Raw genomic sequence first — 23,704 nt, 5'->3', positions numbered from 1 at the left:
ACAGAACATCAGGTCCTACCCCCTTATTTTTACAGACAAGATGAATGAGCTCAAGGAGTCTAAAAGGAAATTTTTATTCATGTCCTCCAACTCCAGGGTTAGTGCTCTTTCCAATGCCCTTCTAGCCTCACAAAATATTTTAGGTAAAATAATTTGAATTCCAATGATATAAAAAATTGATTTTCATTTTGTTTTTAACAAGGCTAGTGAGAAGAGACCAGTTATATTATCCATCCTTCCTTTGAGAACAAGGTAGATTTCAAATTATAGAGAATAGAACATGAGAGGAAGATAGTAACATTAGCTAGAAAGCCTGCCTTGAATAAAAGAAAAATCAGAGTTAAAGGTCTACCTCTGGTACTTAATAGCTTGCAAATCATGATCCTTTAATGTCTACATGTTTTCCATTTAAGAGTATTTTATTTTTTCCAATTACATGTAAAAATAGTTTTCAACATTCAGTTTTGTAAGATGCCTCCATTTTTTAAGAACAGCTTCAAACATTTCAAAGCAGCTGCTAATTTGTATTATATAGAGGAAGTTTGCGCTCAGGAAGTTACTATACCAATGAGCTCATACTTCTGATTTAAAACTATTTTTAAAAAAAGGATGTATGTGTGTGTGTGTGTGTTGTGTTGTATATGGGAAGCATGAAGCAAGAATATTAAGAGATATTATAGATAATCCCTAAATTGAGGTTTTAATATACTTAATTTACATTTTATCTTTGCATTAACATTCTAGGATTCAGAACAGGCCATTTTTTCTTGCTTTTTCATCTCGATGGCAAATTAGTAGCAGTGACCCAGATAATCTAAAGGACTGGTCACATGTACTTGGCATATAAATATAGCATAATATTGTTGCAGTACATTTTATCTCCTAATTATGTCTCGCTTAGCTAATATTAAAATTAGCTCACATTTGCTAAGTACACACCATCTGGGCATTTTGGTGATGTTGCCCAAGGGTGTTATGGCATTGGTAAAAGGAAGCTGAGCCACAATTTCAAAATCACCTTGGATAATCCATGTAGAAAACAGAATTATCTCTTAGTACTTTCTGATTTATAAACTTTTTATTAATTTGTCAATTTCTTATATATAACTGTTGGTCTGAAAGAAGCTGGAAATTGAGTAAGACTGTTTCATAACTAAAGAGGGCAAAGTTGATATCCATTTTCTTCCTAACTGATTTTTCACACATTAAACTGAAGCTCCTTTTCTGTATTGTACTAATACTTTATTGCTTGAGAGAAAAATATGGAAATTTCACAATACTTTTGTGGTATTTGCTGCACATTATTATGATATAATCAGATACAGATTCTGAGATTGAAAAAGCAAAGTCTAAAATCTATCTCCATATTTTTGTCTTTGCTCGCAGTTTTATCTTTAGAGAGAAGAGCTCTTTCACGGCATTTTTTTCCCCAAACTATTCTAAAAATGTGTTTTCACACCAGAGGCTGTAAGATCACAGTCTGTTCCCATTTTTTTAAAAAAAGAAAACAAAACTGTGATGCCATGATTTTGAGAAATCACATGTTAGAGGCATCATCTGAAAAAAAATCCTCAAGGTAAAAATTCAATATATAAAATTTACTTAATATTGCTAGAACCCATCTAAATGTTCTATAACCTAATAGTTGTAAAAGTCTCCATCAATATATCCTTACTTGTAAAATATATATTTATGAATATCTTCTTTAAAAGCTTCTTTTAAAAAATGTCTACGATAACATTTAGAATTATAACTTGAATTTTTCTAACAGTTCCTTAAAAACAAAGAAAGTTTTAATTGCCATCAAAATCCCTCTCAAGTACATAAAGTTTCCTGATTTTTGACAGGTCTGAAGGATTTTGGAAATGGGCATATCACAGTTTCTATAATAGGGCAAAACTATTTACTCAAGATTGAATAATGTAGATTATTTTTAAAATAATTGGTCCAATTCCTTATATTGCTAAGATTGCAATTCTGGTACCTGTCCACGAATTCCAGGAGTACCTGCAGGGACTCTTACTCCTCCTGTTATTCAATGCAAATTTAATCACAGAGACTCCTCTAACTTTTTTTGTTTTTCTCACCTAGATAACTATAATTACTTCCAATGAGGTATAGGAGGAAATCCTGAGTAGTGACTACCTTTCTTAACCTATTTTTTTTCCAGGAAAAACTAGCCATATTTCAATTCTATTGTCCAGCTATGTTCCCTAGTCACCTTCCCCTATCATTTCCACCACTGGAATGTAATCTCCATGAGGACATGTTTCTTTGTTATTTGTATTTGTTTCCCTGACACTTAGCAAAATGCTTGACATGTACAAAATGCTTGATAAATGATTTTTCATTCATTTACTCCTTCATTCAAAATATGTGGGACTTGAAGTCCAAATAGGCAGATTTGTATCCAACCTACCAAACTATGAAAATGTGTGGAAATAGCAAAATATCTCTTCAATCTCTCTTTGAACCTCAATTTCTTCACCTCTGAAATTGGGCCAATATATCCAATACCTACCTCTTCAGAAGGACTGTACAGAAAAACCAAGGTGAGTTCATGTAAGTAGTTACATCTCATCTTTTATTTCTTCCTAGTCTGGTATCTTTCTACTTTCCCAAATATTTAGTACCATAGTTCCTCCATTCTGTGTACACTGAGATATAAAATAATATCTTCCTGTCCATTTCTTTTTATTGGGTATGATTTCTCTTCCAGGAAAACATGGAATCAACTGCCTGCTGCTAGTGAACCACATCTTTAACTTGACATAAATCTACAGTCAAGATCCAGATATTCAATGATTGGGATTAGGGAGAGAAAGTGTCAAATGACACTCTAGAAAGAAAAAGGACAGTGAAAGTAAGTTTTTATCAAAATTTCAAATAGACAAAACTTTGTTCTTTTATCTGGGAGGAAGAGAGCAGAGCAAAAAGGTGCTTTGAAATCTTTCTGAAGATCCTAAGATCTGTAGTTGAAATAACAGTGAAACCCTCATTTCTCCAGCAAAAGTGATCAATGTGTCCTGTAGTGGGCAGCCCTTTCCTACATACTAATTTCTCAACAGAAGTGGGGGTCTTGGAAAGGGATTAACAATTTCTGAGAGATGAACGTTTCTCTTCCCCACTACACTAATTAAATTTCTTGGGGGAAGAAGACTACAAATTTTCTTGACTGTATTACCCTTCCAAAATCCTACCACTCCCATGAAATATCTTTAGCAATGTTAATTTTGGTATTAAATAAAACTTTAAATATGAATTTCATAAAACTAATGGTTATTAGTATCATGAAATTAGTGTTTTATAATAAGATAACTTTAATATTATACTATATTAGTATTAATACTTGGTTGCCCTTTGTTCTGGAAAAGGATCAAAATTATATCACTATCAGAGTTAAGTTCTGGTCTAACCATGGTTGGTCAGACCAATAAGAGTTTGGAATGCTCTGTCACGCATTGGATACAAATAATCTCTATGAATATTTGGAGTGGCTCCTCTTATGATTAATTATTAATACTAGTTACTAATACTAATATTTTTATATAAACTTTTTTGTAATTAGCATACAGCATCCATGATTATTAGAGTGTGAACTAAATTGTAAATTTTACTTCAATACAACTTTATATAAATTCAAAATTTGAAAGTAGTTATTTTAGTTATTCAGTTCTCTTAGGTTGGCATATTGCTCACAAATTTAAAAACTGAAGGAAAAGATGCTTATGACTTCTCTATATCTATTATTAGTTTAGTCAGCAACAATAACAAAAAAATAAAATTTCACAACTTTTATATCATGAATAATTACTTCAAAAGCTATATCAAGAAAGCCCTGAACGTAAGAAACACTAAATGAAATAAAAAGAACAGAAAACGAGTGACTATTTCTTAAATAGGAAATGACAAATCACAAAAAGTATTCATCTTTGAATCTGATATTTGTATGTAGGCAAAGCAATTGGTTAGAGCAAAGGTCAAATTAAATATCAAATGAGAAGAAAAGAAAAGGTTGAAAAGACACTGTATGTTGACAGTAGTTCCCTCCTGAATGGTTTGAATGAATCATCAACTCTTGAAAAAAATGGAAGTAAACAACAGTAAAGATATTGATTATTTGTAGTTTTTAGGCAAGTTTTACCATTGCTAAGCAGATATAAAAGCAAGAAACTAACAATGTCCAGGAACTACCCTCATCCAGTGAACTCTGTATCTTGCCAAATGGAGAATTCTTGCCCATACCTAGAAGCAATGATTTAGAGCACAAGCTTATGTGGGAAACAAAAGATGACAGAATATATCATCTCACCAACAGGAAAAAGCAACTTAGAAGTAAATAGGTTTGTGTTGAAATCTGTGAAATCCAGGAAAAAATACTCTTAAGAACATTTGGATATGAAAACAGCAGGACAACAAAATGACACAAAATGGAACATACTTAATGGCATTTTATAATGACTTCTTTTCAATTGATGATGGTAGTCAAACTGAGTGGCTTGCCAACAATATCCCAACAACTGCTCTTCTTGGTTTCAACTCCATCATCTTTATCAATCCTTTCATTGTGGATATCATCTGGTACTCTCTCCCCTTCTATTTTAAGCTTCCTTTTGAATATTGTAACACTCCTTGGTTTATAAGCTCCTTGAGAAAAGGGTATATCTTTGGATATCTATTCATACAGACTATTTGTATCTGATCTTGGCAGAGTATCTCCAGTACTCTCCAGTACTTAGCACCCTGTCTGACATATGGTAGATGCTTCATAAAGTCTGTCACATCATATCTCTAAATTTATTCTCCACCAAATCAGAATTCAGTATTCTCCACCTATAACCTTACAATGGTGAGAAGCCAGATCTCAGTAAATATATTTTAAAGGAAATCAGTGCTGAAGGTGCCACTAAAATATCTTGATAATTCATCTTTAATAGGAAGGAAGTTCCCAAAATGACAAAGGATATCACTCCTGTTGTTTCTTTTCAAGAAATAAAGTAATGCTAAAGACTCAATCTTGTCCTGGTAGCACAGTGGATAGAACACTGTACTTAAAGTCTGTGAGACCTAACTTCAAATATGATTTCAGATATTTGATTAGCTATGTGGTCCTGAGGAAGTTTCTTGATTTCTACAGCCCACCTCAGTTTCTTTTTCTGCCCAAAAAAATAGGGGAGAGAGAGGTGGGGAGGGAGAGAGAGAGAGGGAGAAACAAGGGGAGGGAAGAGAGAGGGAGAGAGGGAAGGAAGGCAGAAAAGGAGAAAGGGAGGGGAGAGAGAAGGGAGACGGGGAGGGACAGGGACAGGGAGAAAGCATAGTACCTTCCTTCCTGAAGTTTTTTAAGGTACAAATTAGATTATATTTGGAAAGTACTTTGCAAATCTTAATGCACTACAAAAACGCTAGTTATTATTATTTCTCATTGGTTGAAGCTGTAACACACTACAGATACTCGACTGAATTCTACAACAATGGTTGGCTGTTATCCTTCATTCTTGAAGAGTACCAAAATGACATCACTATGTTAAGTTACTGTATGTCCAGCTGTGACTGATCAGATTAATATTGGGATATTCTGCCAAGGTCAGACACAAATAGTCTATATGAATATTTGGGGTGGATTCTCTAACTTTGCACATCTCACATTTCTCCTGAACAAATTCAATTCTGCTTTGCTCACAGAGTACAGAAACTTGTTTTATTGTTTATTCTTATTCTTGATTATTCCCTGTATCTTTCTTTTTTCAAAAACTGAAGCTGAGCAATGTTAAGTGATTTGCCCAAAGATCATGGGATTGAATAATAAATCCATGATTTAAACCAGTTCTTGTTTACAAATCCACTGTTCTTTCCCCTCTACTCTGCAATTTCTTACCTTGAGAGTCTTGATGGCTCATTTTTTTTTCATCTGTACAATCCATTATCTCTTACTAAAACATCTGTCAATACACATTCATTCTAGCTTAAGTTCTTTTCCTGGAACCCACTGACCCCCCTACCCTACATGGCTCATGAATAGATGTAGATTGGAAAAAAATTACATCTTTATTTTCATTAACCTCTAGCTGAAATTTAGTATTACTTGGCAAATAATATTCTGAGAATAAATTAAGAAATTCTGCAATCAAATAAACCTGGCTGTAGGGATGGTTTTATTCTATCACATCCCATATCTTTTTAATATAAGGACACTTGATGGTCAAGACTGAGCCACTGTAATGTTGTACAATACTTTTCGAATTAAAAGTAAAGATGTATACTGAACAAGTTTACTTATTTACTGATTAAGTAAACTTTAGAGCTATTTTATCTTACCAAATTCTTACTGTAATGTTTTATCATAGCACAGAGGGAATATAGAGTTCTCAAAAGCTATATCTTCAAAGCAAAAATCATGGCTTTTCTCAGCAGATCATAAAGTTGTTATTCTGTCTCAGTTCCTTGTCTGTAAAATGATGGGGTTGGGCCTTCCAACTTTATTGGAAATAAATTTTTTTTATTAGAGTTCTTCTAGCTTGATCTTCTGGTCTTTGGGCAGCAGACACATTCTGAGACCACTACTGAAGTCTTTCTAACTAAGTACAACTTGTTAGAACTTATGCTTCATTTAAAAATCTTTAACCTCAATGAACATATGCAGAGTGAAATGAGCAGAACCAGGAGAACACTGTACACAGTAACATCAATATTGTATAATGAACAGCTATGAATGATAGTTATTCTCAGCAATATAATGATCCAAGAATCCCAAAGGACTCATGATAACAAAAGGTAACCACTTCCAGAAAGGGAGGGGGGGAGAACTGATGAAGTTTGAATGCAGAATGAAGTATATTATTTTTCCACTTTATTATTTTTGAGGAGTTGAATTTTCTTCTACAATATCACTAAAATGGAAATGTTTTAAATTACTGCACATATAAAACCTTTATCAAATTGCTTACTGTCTTAGGAAGGGGGGAGACAGGGGAAAAGAGGAAGAGAGGGAGAGAATTTGAAACTTAAAATTTTTTAAAATGAATATTGGAAATTATTTTTTACACGTAATTGGTGGGGGAAATAAAATACCATTAGAAAAAGAGGGAGTAAAAAGGTTTCAAAAACCCTTGGTTTCTTTCATGACAAGAGATGAGGCATCAAAAAAAAAAAAGCTTCTGTCTTTGACTACATTCAATTTTTTTTTAAACTGGCAAGCTGAAGCACACATAGTAGTCTCTTTTCTGTTCACCCTAATAATTGATGAACTAGAAAATTCAGTTGCCTAAACATGTCATTCAATGAGAGTTTCATGTACGTATTTTATATCTCCATACTAGAAAATAGGCCACTTCCACGCTGACTCATTAATCACTACTTCATTACTGCTGCAGCACATTAAGTGGTTTGGTAGTGTTTTGAAAGTTAATTTGCCTTTCTAAGTTCAAAACATCCTCCTATGAAGTGACTTAGATACATTCAGAAGAATGTGGGTGATGGAGTTCTTGAAACCAGCATATGAAACTAGATATAGGGAAAAAAATAATATCCAGTTAATACATTGAATCCTGTGTTGCCCAAATGATGACTGACACAAAATGATTTGTTTTGGTGATTTATTCTTCCAAAGTCTAAATTGGAAACAGTAGGATAGAATCAAATGTATACCACAAAAGGAAATTATATTTATTAAAAAACTCAACTGGGATTTTAAAAATGCCTTTAATGTTTTCCCTTAAATACACAAAACTTTTTTTTAAAAGAAAGGATATTCCATTTTTAAGGGCAAAAAAAAAGAGTTAAAGGGGAGAACTATGTATAGGAGAGGCATAAGGACATTTCTGAGTACTATGAAACACTGTTTTATAGTAGTCAAGGGGTCAAAATTGCAGCTTGAAAAATCTAAGTTCAAGTCTAATCTCTCAGTGACTAGAGTAATTTTAACTACTCAGTGCTCCCCAGGGAACTCTGATAGGTTAAGTTACAGAAAAGGTAATGATCTATATTGATATTAAAATCACAGGTCTAATCTTATCCTCCTTTAAAAAAGAGAAGATAAAATATAATAAAATGCTAATGTTGTATGTTTATGGGTGTACAGTATAACATTGAAATGACAAAAAATGTATATGAACAATTGACATCTATTTTAAAAATTAGAAAATAAAATATATGGATAATATTTCTCTTGGGAATGAGACATCTAAAAACTGTGTTGGACATTTTGCATAAATCTTTGCAATTCAAATTCATTTTGGTGATAAGCAAGGAACAAAGTAGTTGGCACAATGAATGCAGCATTGGACTACACTGGATCAAGAAGACTTATTTTCATGAGTTCAAATCCAGCCTCAGACATTTAATAACTATGTGATGGTGGACAAGTTAGCCCTATTTGCCTCAATTTCTCATCTGCAAAGTGACCTAGAGAAGGAAATAGGAAACCATTTCATGATCTTTGCTGAGAAAACTCCAAAATAGGGTCACAGAGCCAGATATGACAAACAAATCAAGAACAACAAAAGAGAAACATATAATACTATCAAATTGACTTTAAGTTGATTCTAATTGAGTCCATGATGCTTCTAGATCTACCTACCTATAGAGTGGTACAGAAGCCAATGCATTTTTGAGGTCTAATTACTTACACTAGCTATTAATCAAATTTAATAGTTTCATTATTAGTGGAAAATGAAATCTCAAATCTGCACTACATCCTGTATGTTACTCTTGAAGTACAACTATGTGGACTACTATTTAAGAGAGAAAGATGTGTATTGAATGATTTTTTACATACCATGTGCATGAAATTCTGGAAGGTGATGTAAATTTAAAGACCAAAAAAAAAAAATTAGTCCTTTTGCTCAATTTGCTTATCTTTCCCTGCAAGGAATATGACATATATACACAGATAAAGTGAAGAAGCACAGAACACTGCCAACTGGGTAGCAAAGAACTTCAAGAACATATTTTTAGAAAATGTCACACCTAAATTGAGCCTTAAATAAAAGATAAGGATTCTGAAAGGTTGGGCTCAAGAAGGAATATTTTATAGGCATGGGGGATAGTTTATGAAAATTTATGGAAGGAAGAAATGAACATTGAGTTTCAGGAACAGTCATCAGCCTGATTTGACAGGACCACCTAGAGAGTAATGTGAAATCAGGATGAAAAGGTGAGCCAGTGTCAGATTATGAAGGAGTTTAAATGTTAAATAGTGGAGGAATTTTTATTTTTTTTCAGTCATGTCTGACTCCTTGTAACATAATTTTATTTATTTTTTGGCAAAAACACTGGATGATTTGCCATTTTTTTCTTCAGCTCATTTTATATGTAGGGAAATTGAGAAAAATAGGGGTTAAGTGACTTGCCCAGGGTCACACAGCTAATAAGTGTCCGAGGGATAGATTTGAACTCAGGAAGGTGAATCTTCCTGATGCCACTGCCACCTAGCTGTCCATCTGATAGGAAACATGTAGCCACAAAATTTGTTGCCAAAGAATATAATGAAAAGCTGTACAGTCTTTAGATCCAAAAGTCCTAAAATCATAAAAATTTAGAGCTTAAAGAGTCTTTGGTAGTTATTTAGTCTAGTCCATATTTTGACTTTGAACTAAGCAGAGTGATTTTTCATGAGTTCAAATTTAGTCTCAGACATTTACTAGCTGTGTGACCCTGGGCAAGTCATTTAACTCTAGTTGTCGCAATTTCTCCTCTGTTTCTCACCCCCCCCCCCCGACATATCTAATAAGTAGTTATCCAGTTTCTGCACAAAGACATCACAAGAGGTCAAGGCAACTCATTACTTCTTGATACACGTCATCTACTTTGGGACAGCTATAATCATTAGGAAATTTTGCGTGATACCATATTTAAACTTTCCTCTTTACAGCTCCTGTCTCCTGGTACCTTTAGGACCAATCAGAACAAGTTCATTGCTTTCTTCACATGACAGTTTTTCAAATATTTGATTGAACACAGCAATCACATTCCCCCTGGAATCTTCTTCAACTTGAGGCTAAAGTTCTTTGAGTTCCTTCTACTAAATCTCATATGATGTGAATTTAAGGTCCTTCATGATCTTAGTTGCCTCCCTCTGGATACTCCTCAACTTTTCTTAAACTAGGGTGCCTAGAACTGACATAATAATCCAGAGCAAACTGATAATGGTCATAAATCCTTATTAATGCAGTTGAAGACAGGATTCCAGTTCAGGAATGGATTAATTAGTTGACCTTAAAGTCCTTTCTCATTTTATGATTCTGTGGTCTTTCCATCAAAGAAAGCTCCGTTCAGATCTAGACCAAATAATAAAGTAGTCAAAATTTGTCATTGTTAGAGATTCAGTTCTTCCCATTACTAAGATCATCCACAATTCTCTTAATTGCAAAGCTAAGAGAAATCCCCAAATTCCCAACTTCCTAGAACCACAGATACAAGATGACAAAGTCACAAAAATCCTCCTGTGTCATAGAACTAGGATTTTCAGAGCCTCTTCTCAGTTTCAGCAATCTCTTTCTCTTATCTCTAGCTAACCCCAGAAATAAGAAGTTTGCATAAGTATAACACTAATTACTTTCATAAACTGCTGACCATTCATGACTAATTATCCATGTAAGAGAATAAAAGTTATGCATATCATAAAGATTGTTATAAATCTTGAAAAATGAAAAACAATAAATTCTGATTAGGCAGCTTAGTATATGTATAAATGAATGAAAAACATTTATTAAGCATTTACTTAAGTGCTTAGTACAATAACTTACTTAAGTACTTAAGGGCAAGAACTATAAGTCCTGGAGATAAAAATACAAAAGCCAAAGTCTCTGTCACCAAAAGTACTTATCCAGTTGAGGGAGACAACATATATGGGTAACCAGGATTTTGTTTAGAAAGTAAGAATGGTGAGTAGAGTCACTGAGTAATCAATTGAACTGTTTTGTTGTTTTGTTTTGCTTTTTTAGAAAAAATACTGATTGCTATTCCTAGAGCAAAACATTCATACAGCAGTAGGGCAAACGGGGAATACTTAAGAGATATTGGGAAGTGGATAGTCGATTGGATTTAAAGCTCTCCCTGGGATCTGCTGGATATAGAGAAGAAAGTGTGGACTTGGCTGTGGTTCCAATCCTAAGTGCACTAAATAACCCAAAGCATGGTCTCAGGAGATCTAGTGGTCTAGAGACAGCAGTTGGTAGAGTACATGGAAAAAGAATGCGATGAAAAGTTCTGCAAACGACTAAGAATCTGGATTCAAATCCTAGTGTTCTACTCCGTGCTATTTATATGATTTTAGAGAAGTCACCTAAACTCCTTATTTAAAACCTACCTAAATTTCTTTATTTAAAAATGAGAGTTTTGAAATCCCTTTTTGGATAGCAAAGTCTTAATACATTGCAGATATTCATTTATTAAAGATGGCTAAACAAACATTGGTACAAGAAGGAAAGGAGAGGGCAAGGATCATTGTTTAAATGCCTACAATGAACTAAGAACTGAATGAAGTGCTTTATAGATAGTGCTTTACAGATATCTCATTTGATCAACCACAATGTTAACAAAGAAAAGGAAAAATTCAGAGAAGCATGAGGAGATATACATTATCTTATATATAAGGAAATACATACAAAATAACTGCAAAAATATAAGCAGAAAATAAAAAGTGCAACAATGCTGGAATATTATGATATTATTTAGTATTATGTTAAACCTCAGAGAAGAAAAAATGAGAAAATATACTGTAGGTATAGACTATTGCAGTCATGATTAAATTAAGTGTTTGTGTTCATCAGTTTTATTGGACTGTCTCCTTTTTATTCTTTTATTGTAAGAGATGGCTGAAATGCAGACTGATATTTGATGAATTGAATTTAATAGTAATTGCCATAAGTACTAAGAAAATAAAATGACATCAAATATCTCTTATATTTAGTTTGCACACATAATATCACCTAGTATAAAATGTTTATCTATCTAAATTTAGATAGATAGATAGATTAGTATTTTCACTATAAATAGTGGTTTGCTGACCACTAGAGAAAATGTAACAATAATTGACGTGAGGGTGTCAAATAGTTTAAGGGTTATCTCAGCCTACAATTAAAAGGATCAGTCTCACAAATGAAAAGTACAGTCAACCCCCTTCCCCAAAGATTGGCATAATCTTTCTGCTAAATTTCCTAATTAATCCTTAGAACAAATAAATATTCTTATACTATTCTGGCTGTAGTGGAAGCTGTCTTTGCTTCTTTTACAGCTTATTATAGGTTTCTTGAATTTGAAAGATCAACAAGAAGATTTATTAAAAAAAAAATCAAAAAGAAGCTACCAAAGACTTTATGAACAAAAGCAATCTTTGTCTTAGGAAAAACAATACAAAGAACTAATGGATTACTGAAGATTGGTAAAAGGTAGTTTTACAGATATAGCTCATTTTTTATTTATGGCTATGCCAAAATCATTATCAGAAAAAGTCAGAGGAGAGTATAATATCTGAAAAACTTTGTCAAAAAGTTAAAAAAAATTCCTTGGTGGGGGTATTTTAATTCTTTTAAAGTTACAAGTTTTATTCCAATTGAGTGAAAGATGAATTCAAGATAAATATGTTGACACACGGAGAAGCATAATTTGCTCAGAATTATAAATACTAACCCCCCAAAATGTAATGCTGAAACATGACTTTGTACCATATAATATAGATTAAGAGGTGTATCCAAAATATGGGAATATATACTTTAATAGCCAGAGAAATTATAATTTAAAAAATCTATGAGTCATAATCAAGACTAGACTTAAGAGAATAGATTATTTATCAAAAGCAAATAAAATAATCAGGTATCAGGATAAATTATTAAAGTCTAGTGAAAAAAATTCATTGAATTTGTGTAAAACAAGTCACTACAATAAAAGTGACAATATTACATATTGGAAAATCCTGAAGATATAAAATTTTGTGAAGGTTTTATTAAAGTATTAATTTAATTAGTTTACTTCATTCCAGTTAATTTATACAGTATTAAAAAAAAAAAAAACTCTTTTAGTTTTCTTTTTTTCAGGCTAACCATTCATAAGCATTTCAATTGATCTTGATATGGTAAGATCTCAAGAACCTTTATCATCTTGGTTGCATTTTCCAAGCTCATCATAAAATAAAATGATACCTTAAACTGAACACAATATACCAGATGTTGTATAAGGGCAGTATAAAGCAGGATTATTATATCCCAATTTCAGGATGCTCTATTTCTTTTAATGCAGCCACATACTGAATCTAAAAAATCCTATCAATCTTAAATTATGCTGAACTTGAAGTTCATTAAAAATCCCAGAAAAATTGGGATCCAGAAGAAATTCAGAAGAACTAATGCCTAATTATGCATATTACATTATACTTATGGTGATTTTTTTTTAAGTAAGTGCAATACTTAGTATGTACTGAAATTGACTTTCATTTAATTTAGTCCAAAGATCATGCCTATCAACATGATTTGATAATTCCTCTGCTGGCTATCTTTCCCAGGTTTTTTCCTCTTCTAAAAATTTGATTAATATGCCATATATTCCTTTACTGAAGTCATTAATAAAAATATTTTAACCAAATAAGGTTAAACACAGATCTCTGGGGCACACCATGAAGACCTCCTCCTAAATTGAAATAAATTCAATAATGATTACTCTCTCTGAATCCAACTATTCAAATCCATTTAATTGGAATATAATGTTTTCTATATCTCTATTTCTTTCTTTAAAATAATACATCTGATCAAGTGGTTTTGCTAAAATACAGGTAAATCATATTATTTACTTAATCTATGAGTGTAATAATAGAATGAAAAGTGAAATAAAGATTGATCTGATCCTGGTGTGATCTGATCCTGAAGAAAACATATTGATTCTCTGTGATAGCTGCCTCCTTTGCCAGTTGTTCAACAACCATACATTTAATTATACTTTCTATAATTTTTCCAGAAATCCAAGTTTAAACTCCCATATTCTTCTTTTTTAAAAAAGTGACATATTCTGTCTCCCCTGAGGTCCTATATCATTTTTATTATATTTCCATTTTTCTCAATATAGTTTTTTTTTAAAGAAGGACTTTTTTGTTGTACTTAGTAATCCTTGTGGGATCCAACCAATTTTGAGCTCTATAACTGACCATTATTCAGCAAAAGAACTATTCTACTTCACTTTTGTATTTATTCTCCATAGCATGAATTTATTTCCATTTCTTTACATGTGCCATAAAAATTTAAATTGTTTGGAGAGTTCCCTACACAACCATATTATTCTTTTAAGAATTCATCATTCTTCTTATATTTTTAGAAGAAGTGCATTTCTCACAGCTTTCTTACCTTAAAGAGCTGATGAAACATGGTAGAATTTTGTGGTATCTTACCTAATCTAATCCTCCTTTGCAATCTTCCTTCCACAAATCCAAGTTACTAATAAAGTAACATTTGATTCTTTCATATTTATCACAAATTCTAAATTTCATTTGAATATCCCTTTACTAATCATCTCTGTAAGCAACCTCTTTGTTGGTGAGAGTCATATACAGAATCTAATTTCTCCTTGACTGCTTCTCCACTCTTTTAAGGTAATATAGTCATTATAATTGAAGTCTGAAATTTTTTTTGGGAGGAAAATAAATCTTTGAGCAATCTTTCTAAAATCAAAATGTATTTATAATATTACAATATATTTTAGTAATTCCTGAATTTTATGTAATTATTTCATATCCCATGTTTATACATAAAAGTAGTATTCACAGAAGCAATCAATTTCGATTAATCTAAAGATATATTGCCTCTTTTGTCAACATACCATTTTTCTTAGTTAAACGCTAGTGATCTCCTTGGCTTGTGATTAAAATTCTAAATCTAGGACTCAGTGAATTAAAATAATGAGATCACAATAGTTATCAACACTGAGGTAATGAAATCATCAATAGCTTTTCAATTATTTCATGTTAACAACTCATCAATCATTGAGGGTTTTATTGTACAGAATGTATGAAAAACAAACTCTTTGTCTTAGTTATATCAGTTTTGATATAGATTATGAATATAGGTTATCATTGAATTATACTTTTTTTCATTTTAGAAATAGGTTTCACTATTTAGACAATGGATTCTAATGTCTCAATTTCATTTCATCTCTCAAATCTATTGAAAAGATTGGGGTTGAGCCAGACATGGGAGCATTATCTTCCAAAGATTTTGTTGGAAGCTCATTCTATCGTTCTGCTAATTTGTCTTTTCTCTTTACTTTGTCTTATTTGTAGGAAGTCATGTTGATGTTTTTCTTTCTAATAATTTTACTAAAACAAAGGATGGTTTTATAATGAATGGTAGGCCTCTTATCCTTTCAAAAAGAGGCATTGAAGTCATTAATCAAAAAGTGAAGTTCACTGTCTTTAATCAAGAATAAACACTCATAAGAACAAAGACTCAATTTTTTCTAGATAAAGGAAGACATCCATAATTGAAAGGTATATAGAACACAAAAAATGCAGTGACTAAGGAGATTTTTGAATTGGGGCATGGAGTAAGTAAATAAAAACTTAACTTAGATTTTATGAAAAAAATGGACTCATCAGAAGAAATGCACCTACATTTTCATTGTTTCCATTAATTATTTACTTCTCTATTCTCCTTCCTTTAAGCTTGGCTTGATTTTTTTTCCCTTTTTTTCATAAAAGTTTCTAAATTATTTTTCTTTCTAGAAAAAGTTGTGATATGAGTAGATATGATATTAATAACTTTTTAATAATATTAATATAATATGAAAAATGATAAAAATAATTAAATTGTCATAATGAGCAAAATAATTATTGTTTTTCATAACATTTAAAGAGTTTTACTATAACATGCAATAAAATATCTCATGAGAAGTAGAAGAGTCAATGGAGCAAAGTAAAATAAAAAATGGTAAATATCTAATTTTTATTTGCTGAAGAAACTTCTGCTCTTCTTTTAATAACATTTTGCAAATCTTGTCAATAAACTGCCATTTCTTAACTAAATTCTTTTGGAATAGTCACATTATCATGCCTTTGAATTATAATGAGACTGTTCCTTAAACCTACAATGACCCACTTCCTTACCTTTAACTTTTAGAATCCCTAAGTTATTTCAAAGCATACTCTTTGTCTCCTCCTACACAAACCTTTTCTTAATATCTTAAGTGCAAGTGTTTCTTCTCCAAAAAAAAAAAAAAAAACAAAACCAAATACTGAATTCGTTTTGTACATACTTTTCTTTGTACTTCTTTGCAAATGGTACATAACCTCTTAAAAGGCAGGGTCTTTCACTTTTAACTTTGTATTTTTGAGGCTGAATAAAGAAATTAGCACAAAAGAGATACTTAATAAAATGTGTGATAAATGATTGGCTTGTTCTGTCTCTTACTAGTGTATCCTAAAATGAAATTTACATATATATATATATATATATTCCAAGGAACAAGAAAATATGCCAGGCATTGACCCAAGATTCATTTTTCTTATATCCTACCCTAGATATACTTTTTCCAAGTACTGAAAAACCAAACAATACAAGATATTTTCATAACTATGTCAGTGTTTTTCCCCATTCTTTCTTTCATAAGAATCAATAGAACTATAAAGTTCAAACCAATTCTTAGGATCATAATATACTAGATTTCAAATTGGAAAGAAACTTGGAGATCATCTGGTCCAACCATGTCATCTTACAGATGAGGAAACTAAGACTCAGAAATATGAAATAGAAGAATTAAGATTCAAACCAAGGATCTCTGACTCCAAAAGTCTAAAGTTTTCTCTTGGAATATTTATTATCAGCAAATATTTATTAAGGGCTTACTCTACAGGCACTAAAAATGTGCCTATACTAATTGTACAATATTTCAGTGTCTGATTTTTTTGTACAACAAAATAAATTGTTTGGTCATGTATACTTATTGTGTATCTAATTTATACTCTAATATATTTAACATCTACTGCTCATCCTGTCATCTAGGGGACGGGGTAGGGAGAAAGAGGGGAAAAATTGGAACAAAAGGTTTGGCAATTGTCAATGTTGTAAAATTACCGATACATATAACTTGTAAATAAAAAACTATGAAATAAAAATAAATAAATAAATGAAAAATGTGCCTATATTCATTGGCTATACTCCCCATATAATAAGGACATTAAAATATAGAAATAGAAATGGACCTAGAAATATAATTAGTAAGTCTTTGCAAGTTAGGTAATGACCTAAATCATGAGCAGGTTTCATAGCACATTTTTGTTTGATCTTCCATGTTCCCATTTGGATTCAGAAAGACAAATGTGATCAGGAAGGGGAAGAGAAATATTCTCATATGTGCTAATAATTGAATAATGTTTCACACTAAAATCAATCTCTTAAAACTCTTGTAAATGACTTGCTGTCATGAGCTTTTTCCTTGATTAATCAATTTAGCCATTTAGAAAAGAAAAATGAGTATTATCATTTGGGGTCACCAAGAATGTAATAAGGTATACAAATAGTTCCATTTGTTTAGAGCACATTTCGTTTAAAACAGGTTTTAAACAGTTTTGAAATTATCATTTAAGGATGTCTAAGGATAGCTAAAGATGTCTAACTGGATAATGAAGAACAAGAAAAAAATACATCATCTTAAAGCTTTTTTTTTTTTAATATTTTCTACTTACTGTATGTATGGCTATCTTCATTTGGCACCAGAGGGCATATATGTGTTCAAATGACTCAGTGTTCCAGCCCCCAAGTCCACCCTCTACCAAAGGATAACTTTGAGAGGCTATTTGTTGTCTTTTCCCAAATTCTCTATCATTTCTAAATATTAGTATAGAAAAAGTCTATTTAGTTCTCAAAAATCTTTCTTCCAATTTGCCAAATCTGCTCCTTTAAACAAACAAAGCTTTTTCCATGGGGAAAAATTATTTTTTCAAGGTATAAAGATGAGGGATATGGTTAGATGATGGGAATGCAAATAATCAATTTTCTTTATCTTGACAGTGCCCAATAACAGCAAAATGAATTGTACAAGTGTTTCCTTCATTTCACATACTAGTATTGCTAGAGAATTATTCAATCTCCAATTCTTTGTACCACTAGGCATATTTGAAGGTACATATAAAATAAACAGTCTTAAATTATGTAATATGCAAAACAATTAAAAGGATCTCCTTGATCCATCCTAAATTAAGTAGTAATAGAGTTTATTTAATCTAAATTAAAAAAAAAACACTAGATACAGGTTTGGAGTTCTCAAAGGCTTTCTGGAAAATACTTTAAAGTCCTTTGATAAAACTATGTATGTAAATGTTTATATAAATATGCTTGTCATATATTTTAATAGATGGCATATACATGTTTGTAATATAGATTATTATTTCCTTTCATATATTTGTGTGCTTATGCACTCATGCACACCCACATATATATATATGGAAATTACTTCTTATCCTGTTTTACTGATCAAAGTTTACCATTTTTATAGCAGGGCAATATTTCTTACAGTCCATTAAAAGGAAATTACTTTTTTCAATAAACCAAAGTTTTAATCAGAGATGGAATTAAACAGCCTCCTCGATTATTTCCAGTAGGCACCAAGGCATTCTTCACAGCAGAATGAAAACCAAGCATTCTTCCCCATGAGTATAAAGAATTTAAGTTTCAAAATCCATATAACTCAGATTTTGTACAATAAGTGCCCATGTGGTGACCATGATATACACTTAGTACCTTAATTTGTCTTTTGGGTAATGTATAAAGTATAGCTTCAGAGAAGTATCTTGGAATGTCAAACAGGGAACCTAAAGAAAAAATGTCAGCCTCCCTTTAGTAAGGAAGATAAATCCTCTGTTAATAAACAGATACATTTTAGAGGGAGTCCTCAAATAGGTATAAGTTCTGATCTTTTTATTTTTTTCTAAACCCACCAAGAAAACTACTAACTCTCCCTTGAGAAATTAAACTGTACCAGATGACATTAAAGTCATTAAATCATTTCAAAAATCAAGAACAACTTTCCCTTTATATAAATATTGATTTCAACAGCCGCCAAAAACATTAGAAAAGCTGAAAAACAGCCTTTTCCAGTGGCTACTACTTTTGAACCTAAGTTTTACATGTAAAAACATGTTTCCAACTTAATAAATGAATGTATATATATGCATCTGGTTGGACTGAAAGTCCTTTTCACCAATGGTTTTTACAATTATATCCTCCCAAATCCTCATAAATCTAGAGTAATGGGAAAAATTTGGACAGACAGTACATTAGTATTGTGCCTCTAGCAATTCTTAGCCTTTCAAACAAAGAATGATTAACAGTAGAAGATATCCCCCTTTTAAAAAACCATTAAATTGTCCTCAATTCCAGAATATCATTAATTTAAAAAAATTAAAAGTGAATAATATTTCATCCTTTTATTCAAATGCATCATTTTAACAAAAAGTTACAAAATCAAAGTTAAAATAACAATTAAAGCAATGATTTGGTTATTCAGTCTATTTACCTGTCTCTACTACCCTCTTCCCTAAGCACATAAAGACTTAAAGTTGATTAGGAAGCCTCAATCATGTGTATTGCTTGTTAAGTTGTCGATAGAGGCATGATTATTAAAAGTAAAATCTCTAGGTTCATAAAAATCCATGTTGTAGTTAACTGTAAAGAAATTTAACTACAAAAACTTTGTTTGCAAAGACTGGAAGACATGAATTAGAAGGCAAAATATTTCACTGTGCAACTGCATAAATATTTGGCTTTAATCCTAGTGGTTGTGCTTTAATGTTAATGCTAAAAATTAAGTCCAACTTTGATCCTAGTCATCCATAAAATTAAACAATATGTTCAGTCCTCTCTAAAATAATATTGTCCTTTTAATGCCTTCATAAATAATTTCATCATTTTCCACCTAGAAAACTAACCAATAGGGCATACACTTATCCTAAAATAAACTGAAATATTTTATCAGTTTCTTATATTTGCTTTAGTAGGGAAAAAACAAGGACAATAAGTATTTCAGGACCACCTAATTATTTGTAATTTTATATGAGTTCCTTAGGATTAGAAGAATGTACAAATCTCCTTTAAGAATTTCCACTCTAAATTCAATACATTGAGAGAAAGAGAGGTCATGAAGATCTGATTTTATATTTATGGTTATCATTTAGCTAGTTGGAAATTCATACCATCTTCCATACTTCTAATAAACAACAGTTTCTATATCTTACTTGCAGTCCTATAAATACAACCAAAAACAAAATGCTGATTTCTAGCTCCTCAAATTTTCACAGGAAATATAACATGTGCAAATTTTATAATATAAACATAATATACTATTTCATACTTTCTGATGAGATAAACCAATAGTCTTGCCAAATGTGGTAACTTATATGTACCATCATCATACAGACATTAGATAGATATAAATATGTATACATGTATCTAGCTATATAATTTATCTAGAAAATTTGTAATCAAGTCTTTTTGATGATTTAACAATTTTTTATTTCATAGAAATGTCTGTTATCAAACATAATTGAGACTCCCCTTTAACATCTTTTCAAGAAGGAAAGAAAATGACATTTAAATGAAACGAGAGCATTCAAACATTTGTTGCTTTTTGCAAGGGCAACAGCACAATATGTCACTATCAATATGTCATTATCATCTGTCCTGTAGTTGCTTTTAAAAAGTCCTTTCCCAAATCAAGCTATCCACAAAATTTAAACTAGCCATTTAAACTTTAAAAAGAAATGTTCTCTGTGGCTAATTTTTGAGAAATGAGTGAAAACGCAAGTTTTCACAGTCATTTTCTTTAGATATTATCACTGTAATCAATTTATTTTTAAAAAAATTCTAAGGAAAAAAAGACCCGGATTCAAAGCCAGTTCCATGTTTTTCTATGAAAGTGATCAACAAAAAGAGAATCTCATATTGCTCACATGTAAAAAGCTGATGGTTTATCCAGATAAACTAATAGTTTATCTAAACTCAAACTTGAAAATTCAATTATATCCATGAGATAATTAAGGAATTGTCCTTTTGTCCTTGCAACCAAAATGTAGCACTTTGAAAGATTAGAGGAAGCTCTGAATATGAAGATAGCATAGAAAAACCAAGTATTTTAAAATGTCAAATTACAAGAAATAGGGTCTCCTGAAACAAAAGTAATTTTTGCATGAAAAGGATGGGAAACTATCCAATGGAGAAGAATCGCCAAACATGTTAGAAAACAACAGAAAAGAAAGTGATTGCAAATTAAATCAGTTAATCCCCCAATCATTACATTACAGTACTGAGCACTAGAGTCTTGGCAGTTATAAAGTCATCACACATGGGTTTCCAAAGTGACTGATCTCTGAATGAAAAATAACAATTAAGAGATGATAGTAGCTATTAAATAATATAAGGTCAAAAATGTCTAAAGAAAGGAAATTCCTACTGTCATTTCAGAAATGGAAGTTAGATAAAGAAGATGAAAGTTGACAGCTTCTGTTTTTCCTTCTCCCACAAACCCCCCTGAACAATCAAAGGAAAGATTTATTTGGAAATGAACATCTGCCTGCTTTTCTGTGCTCATTTAGGACTTTGCTTGGAAAGCTTTCCAGATAAATTTACCTAGAGACTTCTTTCTATCATTTCCCATCTGACAGAAATCACTCAGCTGGGTCTGATGAATAATGGTTAAAGGCAGCTTGTATCAGTGATGATTGAATTACAGACTCTAATTCTGTAATTTTCAATGGAAAAGCCAGTGAGTCTTTTCCCAATAAGAATATTTAATTTCTCTACTTCAGACTCAGAAAAGGAGTGGTGTTGTTTTGATATCTTTATCATTCTTGTAGCAAAAAAGAAAAAAAGAAAAGAAAAAGTATTTTCTTTGTGTGGAATTTACATTTTGTCTACTTTCAAACATTACTCCCTAAACTTTGTGCCAATACAGCAAAAGCCTTAGCCAGCTGCAATCTACATGTGTCTCCTCAAGGAAATGCTGAAATTGAGTAAACACAATGTATTCAGATCTTAAGAATTCTGTTGAGTTATTAAAAGAAAATGAAGAGGCTATCTAGACAAGAGAGGGGAGAATAAACAATCGGAAGGCAGAAGGGAATTTAAAAAAATCAACTATCACTTGTAGACTGAACAACTATACAAAAAGCTTCTTCTTTTTTATTGGATAGCTCCAAAAGGTCTGTAATTTCAGAAAGTATGGTATCTCCATCTTGACCAAAAGAAAGATGAGTCTTGCACATTTGAAGATTGATTTTCTTGATGATAACGATTTCAGAGTAACAAATGTAATAAAACTTTATGTGTGGGAATCCCTACCCCTCACATGGAAAGGTCACAGCAATAACCCCCCCAGGAAAGTAGTCTTTCCTGTTTTTACTGGAAAGTTGTTGAGGAACTACTACTATCATGTAGTGTCAGACTGTTAGCTATACAGGGCAGCTGGAACAGGGTTAAGTCAAATGATTGACACTTAAAATCAACACCAATTAAGCAATCAAAAGCCTTCTGTACACCCCACCCACATGCTTCGATTCAATCTGAACAAGTCAAGTGAGAAACATTTACTTGGGGGAGGGGGAAGGATGTCAAAGGGTTGCTTTTCTTATCTGACTGGGAGCCTGAAGATTTGTGGATTTCCCCTTGCAAGCGTTTTACTAATGGTAGTACTCTCCATTTAATACAGGTTATACTTTTTATTGTATTTTTCCTGAAGAGAATGAAATATTTTTTTCTTTCCTCTACTCCGCATTTTTCATTTAACCGAAGGCAATCCTCTCCTGGATGAGAAAGAAACCCTGTACCGGCATAGCGAAAGAGGAAGAAAGAGAGAAGGAGGGATTGGGAAGGGAGGGGGCTGTAGGAGAGAGAGAGCAACAGAGAAGAAGGCGGGGGGGGGGTGCCCAACATCAACTCCAGGCTCTAAATGACTGGCGCTGTGCAAAGTGCTTTTCCCTTAACAGCACATGTGTTCTTATTATCATCCTCACAATAGGCCACTTAGGTCTTTCTCACCGTGTCCGCATCTTCTACTACCCAAACCCAAGTGTACAGAAAAGAAAACATTGCAGGGATATCTAAGCTAATAAGAAGCAGTGGCAGCCACACCATCAACATTTTCGCCTTACCTGAGAAGAGAAATTGAAGGAGGTGGTACTGGGTCTCTGTCCTTCAGGGTTCTCCCCTCGGTGACTAGTAGGAAATACACACGCTTTCTCTAGCTGCCTCCAGCTCTTTGGAGGAGAGCCTGCAACACAAAAGGGGTGTGTGGGTGTGGGTGTGTGGGAGGTCTTCCAGGGCCACCAGCGGTCCCAGTTGGCCGCCCCCGCCCTACACACACACACACTCACACCCCACTAGGGTCTGAGCCCCCCTCAGCGCAACAACGCCCAGGGGGCTCACCCAGGGATTCAGTTGCAAGTTGTCGCTGCTTCTGCTTCTGCTGCTGCTGCTGCTGCTGCTGTTGCTGCTGCTGCTGCTGCAGAAGAAGGTGGAAAGACACTGGGGGCAGTGCACGGGCTAGAGCATCCCCACACTGCAGCTTCTCCAGGAATCCCTCCAGTGAGGAGGAGGCAGCCCATCATCCCCCAGCCGCGTCTGCTTGATTGGCTGGCTTGCGGGTACGCTGCCCCAAAGAGCCAATCAAGCAGCACCAATAATAGGTGGATCCGTTCAGCCAACGTTGCCCATCCCAGTACTGTTAGTGTCTCTCCATC

The 23,704-nt window shown here is 32.6% G+C and overlaps 1 protein-coding gene across 7 annotated transcripts in view; it reads right to left on the bottom strand.

Moving 5' to 3' along the window:
- The window catches only part of SYT1 (synaptotagmin 1), a 724,462-nt gene extending 700,980 nt beyond the window's left edge, over positions 1-23,482 (bottom strand). For 6 of the 7 annotated variants that reach the window (XM_051963226.1, XM_051963233.1, XM_051963231.1 and 3 more), the window contains exons 1-2: positions 23,391-23,482; positions 23,117-23,235 (exon numbers count right to left, since the gene is read on the bottom strand). The gene's annotated coding sequence lies outside the window, so the exon portion shown is untranslated. Of the gene's footprint in view, positions 1-23,116; positions 23,334-23,390 lie in introns of those variants that run through there. The other variant, XM_051963227.1, reaches the window with a different exon arrangement.
- Between the last annotated feature and the right edge of the window lie 222 nt (positions 23,483-23,704).

Source organism: Antechinus flavipes, chromosome 5 (genome assembly GCF_016432865.1).
Source record: "Antechinus flavipes isolate AdamAnt ecotype Samford, QLD, Australia chromosome 5, AdamAnt_v2, whole genome shotgun sequence".
NCBI lineage: Eukaryota > Metazoa > Chordata > Mammalia > Dasyuromorphia > Dasyuridae > Antechinus > Antechinus flavipes.
The sequence above is the reverse complement of the archived record's forward strand: the minus strand, read 5'-3'. Positions and strand labels throughout refer to the sequence as shown.